At 40.8% G+C, this 10215-nt stretch overlaps 1 non-coding gene across 1 annotated transcript; it reads right to left on the bottom strand.

Moving 5' to 3' along the window:
• Nucleotides 1-7609: 7609 nt before the first annotated feature.
• On the bottom strand, nucleotides 7610-7717 carry LOC130937164 (small nucleolar RNA R71). Its single transcript, XR_009068394.1, has one exon. It is a non-coding gene; the product is annotated as a small nucleolar RNA R71 (small nucleolar RNA).
• Between the last annotated feature and the right edge of the window lie 2498 nt (nucleotides 7718-10215).

The raw sequence follows: 10215 nt of genomic DNA, 5'->3' as shown, positions 1-10215 counted from the left end.
TTCAATACTACAATGAGTTTTTCTTCTTCCTCTGCACTCAATGAGGAATTGATGATCACTGGGAAGCTGTCCTTCTCACCAAGGAATGCATATTTAAGATGAGGGGGTAGTGGTTTCAACTCTTGTTGTGGTGCCTCTTCTTTTGTAGCTTCACTTGGTTCCTCTAATGCTTCCAACTTGTTCTCTTCTTGTCCCTTGATGTTATGGACTTCTTCTTGTTTCATTTGATGGTTTGTGTCAAGTACTTCTTCAACCAAAGAGTCCACTACATCAATCCTCATGCAACTTTCTTTCTCAACGGGGTGTTGCATTGCTTTGAACACATTTATGGTCATTTGCTCATCATGCACTCTAAAAATCATTTCTCCCTTTTCCACATCAATGATTGTTCTAGCTGTAGCCAAAAAGGGTCTACCAAGAATGACTGAATTGTTTCCCTCTTCATCCATATCTAGGACCACAAAATCAGCTGGGAATATAAAGTTCCCCACCTTCACTAAGAGGTTCTCAACTACTCCATTTGGTACTTTGATGGATCTGTCAGCAAGTTGGAGTGACATCCTTGTAGGTTTAAGTTCTTCAATCATCATTTTCTTCATCATGGTAAGGGGCATTAGGTTAATGCTTGCTCCCAGGTCACAAAGTGATTTGTCAACGGCCATGCTCCCAATCGTGCAAGGTATGAGGAAGCTGCCAGGGTCTTTGAGTTTTGGAGGTAGCCCTTGTTGAATGATGGCACTACACTCTTGATTGAGAATCACAGTTTCTTTTTCTTGCCAACTTCTCTTCTTGGTGATTAATTCTTTAAGAAACTTTGCATATAATGGCATCTGTTCCAGAGCTTCTGCCAATGGGATGTTGATTTCAAGTTTCTTGAAGATTTCTAAGAACCTTGGGAATTGTTGGTCCTTTGCTCCTTTGTGTATCCTAGTTGGGTATGGGAGCTTGGGTACATAGGCTTTTACTCCTTCATTTTTGTTTTCTCTTTGTGGATTCACACTCTCCTTGCCATCACGGTTGCCTCCTTGACTTGATGGATTGCCTTGTGGCTTGACAACCTCCTTGCCTTTGTTAGATGTTGAAGCCTTTTCTTCATCTTGCCTTTCCACTTGTGTCTCCACTGTGTCTTGCTCTATGGGTTTTGTTGCTTCTTTATTTGAACTTTCACCAACTACTTTGCCACTCCTTAACTGCAAAGCCTTACATTCTTCTCTTGGGTTGGGTATTGTGTCACTTGGGAGAATATTGGTTGGTTTCTCGGCTTGTTTGGCTAATTGTCCCACTTGTCTCTCAATGTTCTTCATAGTGACCGCTTGTTCCTGTTGTGCCTTAGCTAAAGCTTGAGTGGTTTGAGCAAGTGCTTGCAAGGTTGTTTCTAGACTTGAGATTCTGGCCTCATGATGGTCAATTGGAGGTATGATGGGGGTTGATTGTTGTTGGAAGTTGTTGGGTGGATTAGTGTGATAATTCTGTGTGTTGGATGTTGGTGCAGGGAAGTTGTTTTGGTGGGTTTGGGAGTTATTATGAGGGTGTTGATATGTGTTTTGTGTTTTTCTATATTGGTTAGTGTTGGTGGCATGGTGATTTTGGTTATTTGTGTTACGGTTGTGGTTGTGGTTGTTGTTCTTTTGCCAATGGTTCTCACCCCACTTTAAATTGGGATGATTCCTCCAAGATGAGTTGTATGTATCACCATGAAATTCATCATGAGAATTTGAAGTATTCTGCATGTATTGAACTTGTTCTTGTGGTTGTTCAACCGTGGTCCCTTCACCTTGGCTCCATTCAAGTGATGGTTGATTTGTTGTGTTCACTGCTGCAAGTTGCAAACCATCCATTCTCTTTGTTATTGTCTCCATTTGTTGTTGGATTTGTTGGTGCATTAACTTGTTTTGTGCCAAGATAGCATCAACACCTTCAAGTTCCATTACACCTTTCTTTGGGGGCGGATTGTGTTGCCTCTCTGATGAGTAATAATATTGATTGTTTGCCACAATCTCAATGAGGTCTTGAGCCTCCTCAGCAGTTTTCATCATGTTGAGTGATCCCCCGGATGAGTAGTCTAGCCCCTTCCTTGCTTCTGGACTTAGGCCTTCATAGAAGTTTTGGAGTTTGACCCAATCACTAAACATGTCAGGTGGGCATCTTCTCATTAGTGCCTTGTACCTTTCCCAGGCTTCATATAACGACTCCCCATCCATTTGCCTAAAAGTCTGAACCTCTGTCTTCAACTTGATGATCTTTTGAGGTGGGTAGAACTTTGCTAGAAATCTTCTCATCACCTCATTCCAATCATTGAGGCTCTCCTTGGGGAATGACTCTAGCCATTGGGTGGCTTTGTCCCTCAAAGAGAATGGAAATAACAGCAACTTGTAGACATCTGGATGCACTCCATTTGTCTTCACTGTATTGCATATCCTCAGAAAAACAGATAGATGTTGATTTGGGTCTTCAAGAGGTCCCCCTCCATAAGAGCAATTGTTCTGTACCAAAGTGATGAGCTGAGGTTTTAACTCAAAGTTATTGGCCTGAACATTTGGAGTGGCTATACTACTCCCACAATGTCTTGGGTCAGGGATAGTATACGAGGATAACACCCTTCTAGCTTGTCCACCATTATTGTTGACCCCTCCAGGAGGATTGTGCATCTCATCCTCCATGACTTGATCTTCTTCCTCTGATTCCTCTGACCCTTCTTCACCAACTATGAACTTTCCTCTTTCTGCTCTCCTTATCCTTCGGAGGGTTCTCTCGTCCTCAATATTACGTCTACTAGCTCCTGACATACACAAACAAACCAAAATCACAAGTGAGACACTCTAAAACTAGAGTGGAATTGGAGTTAGTGAAACAAAGTATCAAACAGTTAGTGGGCTTAACAAAAATACTAAAAAAAATGCTCAATCTAAACCACCTTTCACTTAATCATTGTCAATCTTTCCAATCCCCGGCAACGGCGCCAAAAACTTGATACGTAAAAATTTGAATTCACGTATAACCGGCAAGTATACCGGGTCGCATCAAGTAATAAAACTCACTTGGAGTGAGGTCGATCCCACGAGGATTGTTAGATTAAGCAACTTTAATGAAATGGTAAATTTAGTCAAGCAAATATGGTTTTGATTTTGTGATTTATATAACTTTTGAACATAAGTGCAGGAATTTAAATTGCAAGGAATTTAAGAACGGGACAATAGAAATAAAATGAAGGTAAATAACGGAAACTTAAAGTGCAAGAAACTTAAATGACATCAAGAGTAAATGGCAAGGAATTAAAGAGTGCAGAAATTTAAATAACATAAGAGTAAATGGCAAGAAGTAAATGAACAGAATGTAAATAGCAAGAGTAGTAAATAGACAGAATGTAGAAGGGGATTGGGAGATGGGTAATCAAATAACTAGAGCAAGAGAAATAAGAATTGATGGTAGAGAAGATCATTAGGGATCAGAGATGCAAGTGTTCATGAATTGATGTTAGTCAAATCCTTCTCAATCATGGTGTAGATCCATGGCAAGTGGGTAATTGAATCCCAATCTCTTGGTGATTTAATTTCTCTCAACATAACCAAATGCCACTCTCGTGATCTATTTGTTCATGAGAAAAGATGAAGCTCCTTTCTAATCCAGCCACACAATTCCCATAATCTCAACCAAGGAGAGTTACATCTCACATACTAACCAAGGTGTATTGATTAAGGAAATCATGAGAGGATGAACTCTAAACTGAATTATGTGGCTCATTCCTCAAATTCACCACATAATTCATATAGATTAACCCCTCTCTCGATGGTGGTTGAATCTTTGAAGAACAAGAGTTCCCTCTTTAGATCAACCACCAAAATTGAGGAGGAAAAGATGAATTCACCAACTCATTTCAACAAGCAGAGCTCATCCCCCTAATGAATGGGGTTTAGTGAATCATAGCTCCAATATTAACAACAATTGCCATGAATGAAAATTAAGCTAAGTATAAAGAAAGATGAAGAAGAAGAAGGAAATGCTTCAAGCTAAAGAAAATGAAGAAGAAGAGTTCCAATCAAATGCTCTCTGGGTCCTCTCCGGAAGTACCAAAGAGTTCTCAAAATAAAGTGCTAGAAAGTGTAAAAATTCTAAGTGTTAAAAAGTATTCAAAAGTTAAAGTGTCAAAAAGTCCCCTACAAGTACATCAATCTCTTCTATTTATACTACTCTAAAACTCCTTCAGAGATCTTCAATTTGGGGCTAGCAATGTGGGCTTTCTCATTGTTCAATTCTTGGCTCCATTGAAGAAGTTGTTGGCCTTTGTGATGAATAGGGAAAGCAGAGCAAGTTAGCAACCATTCTGGCCCATTGACTTGGCGTTATTGGCACTAACTCCAGGCCAAATGCACGTTGGCAACGTGCAAGACATTTTCCTGGGAGTGAAGTATGAGACTTGGGCGTTGCTAGCCCAAGTTGTTGCCAACAACTTGCTTTTCCTCTTCTTGGCTCTACTCTCATGCTAAATGTAGCCCAGAATTTGAGTGTCAACCTTCAGCCTCAATATGGACTATTATACATCATTGGAAAGCTCTTGATGTCTATTTTCTAATGCCACTGGAATCACCTCAATTGGACTTTCCTAGCTCAAGTTATGGTTCCTCAAAGAAGGTAAGGTCAAGCTGCCAAGTTGTTGCCAAGTTGTTGCCAAAAACGCACCTTAACCCCCAAGTTGGCAACGTGCTCGTGCCTAACCTCCCAAGGCAGGGGCTTGGGGCTGGCGTTGTTGCAAAACACGCCCCCTATCCAGCACGTTGGCAACGTGCTCGAGCCACACTCCAAGGCTAGTCTCTAGCCTTCTTGAATTTCACTTCATGTTCTTGTTTTTAGGGCCTAAAGATGACCCTGGTTTGGCTTCAATTTTGTGCTCCACCATAGACTATTATATATGGTTGGAAAGCTCTGAATGTCAGCTTTCCAATGCAACTGGAAGCACTCAATTTGGATCTCTGTAGCTCAAGATATCTTCCATTGAAGAGGACATGGTCAGGCTGCCTTGTTGGAGTTGTTGTGGATAACGCCCATTCATTCCAAGTTAGCAACGTGCACCACAATTTCCTGGCGTTGTTGATGAACACACCTTCTCTTTAGCACGTTGGCAACGTGCTCGAGCCCTTCTCAAGGCTCCATGCTTGCTTCCTGGCGTTGGCAACGTGCATGGCAAGGCCAATGGGCGTTGGCAACGTGGTTGGTGCACTTATGGGCGTTGGCAACGTTGGTTGGTGCACTTGTGGGCGTTGGCAACGTTGGTTGGTGCACTTGTGGGCGTTGGCAACGTTGGTTGGTGCACTTGTGGGCGTTGGCAACTTGGTTGGCACCAAGACTTGGTGCCTAGCCAAGCAACCATTCCTGGCGTTGTTGCCAAACACGCCAATGCTTCCTAGCTTCAACAACGTGCTCGAGCTCCCCTTTTGGTGCCAAAATTTGCTTGCTACGTTGCCAAGGAACACGCCTTCATAACTTGGAGTTGGCAACGTGCATCTCATTTTCCTGGGCCAAGTTAGCTTGTGTGTGGCGTTGGCAACGCCAGCTTCAAGTTGGCAACGCCAACTTTGCTTCTTCCAGGGCCAAGCTTGCCTTGCTTGTGTGTGGCGTTGGCAACGCCAGCTTCAAGTTGGCAACGCCAGCTTCAAGTTGGCAACGCCAACTTTGCTTCTTCCAGGGCCAAGCTTGCCTTGCTTGTGTGTGGCGTTGGCAACGCCAGCTTCAAGTTGGCAACGCCAACTTTGCTTCTTCCAGGGCCAAGCTTGCCTTGCTTGTGTGTGGCGTTGGCAACGCCAGCCTCAAGTTGGCAACGCCAACTTTGCTTCTTCCAGGGCCAAGCTTGCCTTGCTTGTGTGTGGCGTTGGCAACGCCAGCTTCAAGTTGGCAATGCCAACTTTGCTTCTTCCAGGGCCTCCTGGCGTTGCCTTCAACAACGCACCATATTCCCAAGTTGGCAACGCCAACTCCTCTTCCTGGCGTTGCCAAGAACAACGCCCTTTGTATCCAAGTTGGCAACGCCAACTTCTTGCCCAGCTTGCATCATTCTTGCTTCCATGCTTCCTTGTTTCATCACCTATCATCAACAAGGGAAATAGCTTCAAAGTCTTGCCAATTCATGCAATAAATTTCATGAGATTCATTCATACTCATTCATATATGCATTCCTTAAATCATTTGCATGAACTTGGCTAGAATCAACATATTCCTTGGTATTCTCAAGCATGGAAACAAAACTCATAAAAGGACTTGTTTATTTAGAGAAAATGAGTGAAATTAAGCTAAAACTAACTAAACTAACTAACTAATAAAGCAAATATGCATTTGCATCATTGACTTAGTCAAAAAATTTTAAAATTAGTTGTTTCTTGTTAGTCAAGTCAAAGATTTCAATTTTAAAAATTCTTATCTTTTCAAAATCTTTTTCAAAATCTTTTTCCTATTTTTACATCATATTTTTGAAAATTACTTTAACAATTAATGTTTTGATTTAAAAATTTCAAATTTGTTACTTTCTTGTTAAGAAAGATTCAAACTTTAAATTCTAGAATCATATCTTGTGATTTCTTGTGAGTCAAGTCATTAATTGTGATTTAAAAAAAATATTTCAAATCTTTTTCAAAACAAACTTCAATCATATCTTTTCAAAAATATCTTTTCAATCTTATCTTTTTCAAAATCACATCTTTTTCAAATCATATCTTTTTCAAACTCTGATTTCAAAATTTCTTTTTCTATCTTCTTATCTTTTCAAAATTAAATTCAAAATCTTTTTCAAAATCATCTAACCACTTTTTCATTTTTTAATTTCGAAAAATTACTAACCCCTTTTTCAAAATTTAATTTCAAAATTTTATCTCTCTCATCCCCTTCTATTTATTTTATTTATCTACTAACACTTCTCTTCTCCTCATTAAAAATTCGAACCCCCTCTCACTCTCTGAGTTCGAATTTTTCTCCTCTCCATCTTCATTCTTATTCTTCCTCTCTTCTACTCACATAAAGGAACCTCTCTACTATGGTAAAGAGGATCCCTATTATTATTTTCTGTTCCCTTCTTTTTCATATGAGCAGGAGCAAGGACAAGAACATTCTTGTTGAAGCAGATCCTGAACCTGAAAGGACTCTGAAGAAGAAACTAAGAGAAGCTAAAATACAACAATCCAGAGAAAACCTTACAGAAATTTTTGAAAAAGAAGAGGAGATGGCAGCCGAAATTAATGACAACAACAATAATGCAAGGAGGATGCTTGGTGATTATACTACACCTACTTCCAATTTTTATGGAAGAAGCATCTCAATCCCTGCCATTGGAGCAAACAATTTTGAGCTGAAACCTCAATTAGTTGCTCTAATGCAACAGAACTGCAAGTTTCATGGACTTCCATCAGAAGATTCCTATTAGTTTTTAACTGAGTTCTTGCAGATCTGTGATACTGTTAAGACTAATGGAGTAGATCCTGAAGTCTTTAGGCTCATGCTTTTCCCTTTTGCTGTAAGAGATAGAGCTAGAACATGGTTGGACTCACAACCTAAAGATAGCCTGGACTCTTGGGATAAGCTGGTCACGGCCTTCTTGGCCAAGTTCTTTCCTCATCAAAACCTGAGCAAGCTTAGAGTGGATGTTCATATCTTCAGACAAAAAGATGGTGAATTCCTCTATGAAGCTTGGGAAAGATACAAGCAGTTGGCAAAAAAGTGTCCTTCTGACATGCTTTCAGAATAGACCATTTTGGATATATTCTATGATGGTCTATCTGAGTTCTCTAAGATGTTACTGGACTATTTTGTAGGTGGATCCATTCACCTAAAGAAAACGCCTGCAGAAGCTCAAGAACTCATTGACATGGTTGCAAATAACCAATTCATGTACACCTCTGAGAGGAATCCTGTGAGTAATGGGACGCCTCAGAAGAAGGGAGTTCTTGAAATTGATGCTCTGAATTCCATACTAGCTCAAAACAAAATATTGACCCAACAAGTCAATATGATATCTCAGAGTCTGAATGGATTGCAAAATGCATCCAACAGTACTAAAGAAGCATCTTCTGAAGAAAAAGCTTATGATCCTGAGAACCCTGTAATGGCAGAGGTAAATTACATGGATGAAGCCTTTGGCAACACCTATAACCCTTCATGGAGAAATCATCCAAATTTTTCTTAGAAGGATCCACAGAAGCAAGGCTTCAATAATAACAATGGTAGAAGAAACTGGTTTAGCAATAGCAAACCTTTTCATCATCGTCTCAGCAACAGACAGAGAATTCTGAGCAGAATCCTTATAGCTTGGCAAACTTAGTCTCTGATCTATCTAAGGCCACTCAATTTCATGACTGAAACAAGGTCCTCCATTAGAAACTTAGAGGTACAAGTGGGTCAGTTGAGTAAGAAAATCACTGAAACTCCTCCTAGTACTCTCCCAAGCAATACAGAAGAGAATCCAAAAAGAGAGTGCAAGGCCATTGATATAATCAAAATGGCCGAATCCAAAGAGGAAGGGGAGGACGTGAATCCCAATGAGGAAGACCTCATGGGATGTCCTCCAGACAGAAAGGAGTTCCCTATTGAGGACCTAAAGGAATCTGAGGCTCATATAGAGACCATAGAGATTCCATTAAACTTCCTTCTGCCATTCATGAGCTCTGAGAACTATTCTTCCTCTGAAGCGGAAGAAGATGTAATTGAAGAGCAAGTTGCTCAATATCTAGGAGCCATCATGAAGCTAAATGCCAATTTGTTTGGTAATGAGACTTGGGAAGATGAACCTCCCTTGCTCATTAGTGAACTAAATACATGGGTTCAGCAAACTTTACCTCAAAAGAAACAAGATCCTAGTAAATTCTTAATATCCTGTACCATAGGCACCATGACCTTTGAAAAGGCTCTGTGTGACCTGGGGTCAGGTATAAATCTTATGCCACTCTCTGTAATGGAGAAACTGGGGATCTTTGAGGTACAAGTTGCAAGAATCTTATTAGAGATGGCAGACAAGTCAATAAAACAAGCTTATGGATTGGTAGAGGACGTGTTAGTGAAGGTTAAAGGCCTTTACATCCCTGCTGATTTCATAATCTTAGACACTGGGAAGGATGAGAATGAATCCATCATTCTTGGAAGACCCTTTCTTGTCACAGCAAAAGCTGTGATTGATGTTGACAGAGGTGAACTAGTCCTTCAATTGAATAAGGACTGCATTGTGTTCAGGACTCAAGGTTATCCTTCTGTAAACATGGGGAGGAAGTATGAAAAGCTTCTCTCAATACAGAGTCAAACAAAGCCCCTATAATCAAACTCTAAGTTTGGTGTTGAGAAGCCCCCACATTCAAACTCTAAGTTTGGTGTTGGGAGGCCCTCATCATACTCTGAACATCTGTGAAGCTCCATGAGAGCTCACTGTCAAGCTATTGACATTAAAGAAGCGCTTATTGGGAGGCAAACCAATTTTTATTTATCTATATTTCTATTGTTCTTTTATGTTTTATTAGGTTTATGATCATGTGGAGTCACAAAATAATTGCAAAAATTAAAAACAGAATTAAAAACAGCAGAAGAAAAAGTGCACCCTGGAGGAAGAGCTGTCTGGCATTTTAACGCCAGAAATAAGCATCTATCTGGCGTTTAACGCCAGAAACAAGCACCAAGCTGGCGTTTAACGCCAGAAACAAGCATCAGGCTGGTGTTAAACACCAGAAACAGGCTACATTTGGGCGTTTAACGCCAGAAACAAGCTGCAGTCTGGCGTTAAACGCCAGGATTACATACAGAGGGCGTTTTACATGCCTAAAAGGTGCAGGGATGAGAAATCCTTGATACCTCAAGATCTGTGGACCCCACAGGATCACCTCAGGATCTGTGGACCCCACAGGATCCCCACCTACCCCACTTCTCTCTTCTTCACACAATCTAATAACACTATGCCTTTCACCAATCACGTCAATTTTTTTCCCCAATACCCCTTCACCAATCACATCCATCCACTCTTTCCCGTAAACCCCACCTACCTTCAAATTCAAAATCTCTTTCCCACCCAAACCCACCCTAAATGACAGAACCCAAACCCCTCTCCCTCCACTATATAAACCCCTACATCCTTCTTCATTTTCACACAACACAACTCTCTCTTCTCCCCCTTGGCCGAAACCCACACCTCTCTCCCTCTCCTCCATATCTTCTTCTTCTTCTTTTCTTCTTTCTTCTTTTGCTCGAGGGCGAGCA

The sequence above is a fragment of the Arachis stenosperma genome, chromosome 6 (genome assembly GCF_014773155.1).
Source record: "Arachis stenosperma cultivar V10309 chromosome 6, arast.V10309.gnm1.PFL2, whole genome shotgun sequence".
Taxonomy (NCBI): domain Eukaryota; kingdom Viridiplantae; phylum Streptophyta; class Magnoliopsida; order Fabales; family Fabaceae; genus Arachis; species Arachis stenosperma.
This window is presented reverse-complemented; position numbering and strand designations above follow the sequence as displayed.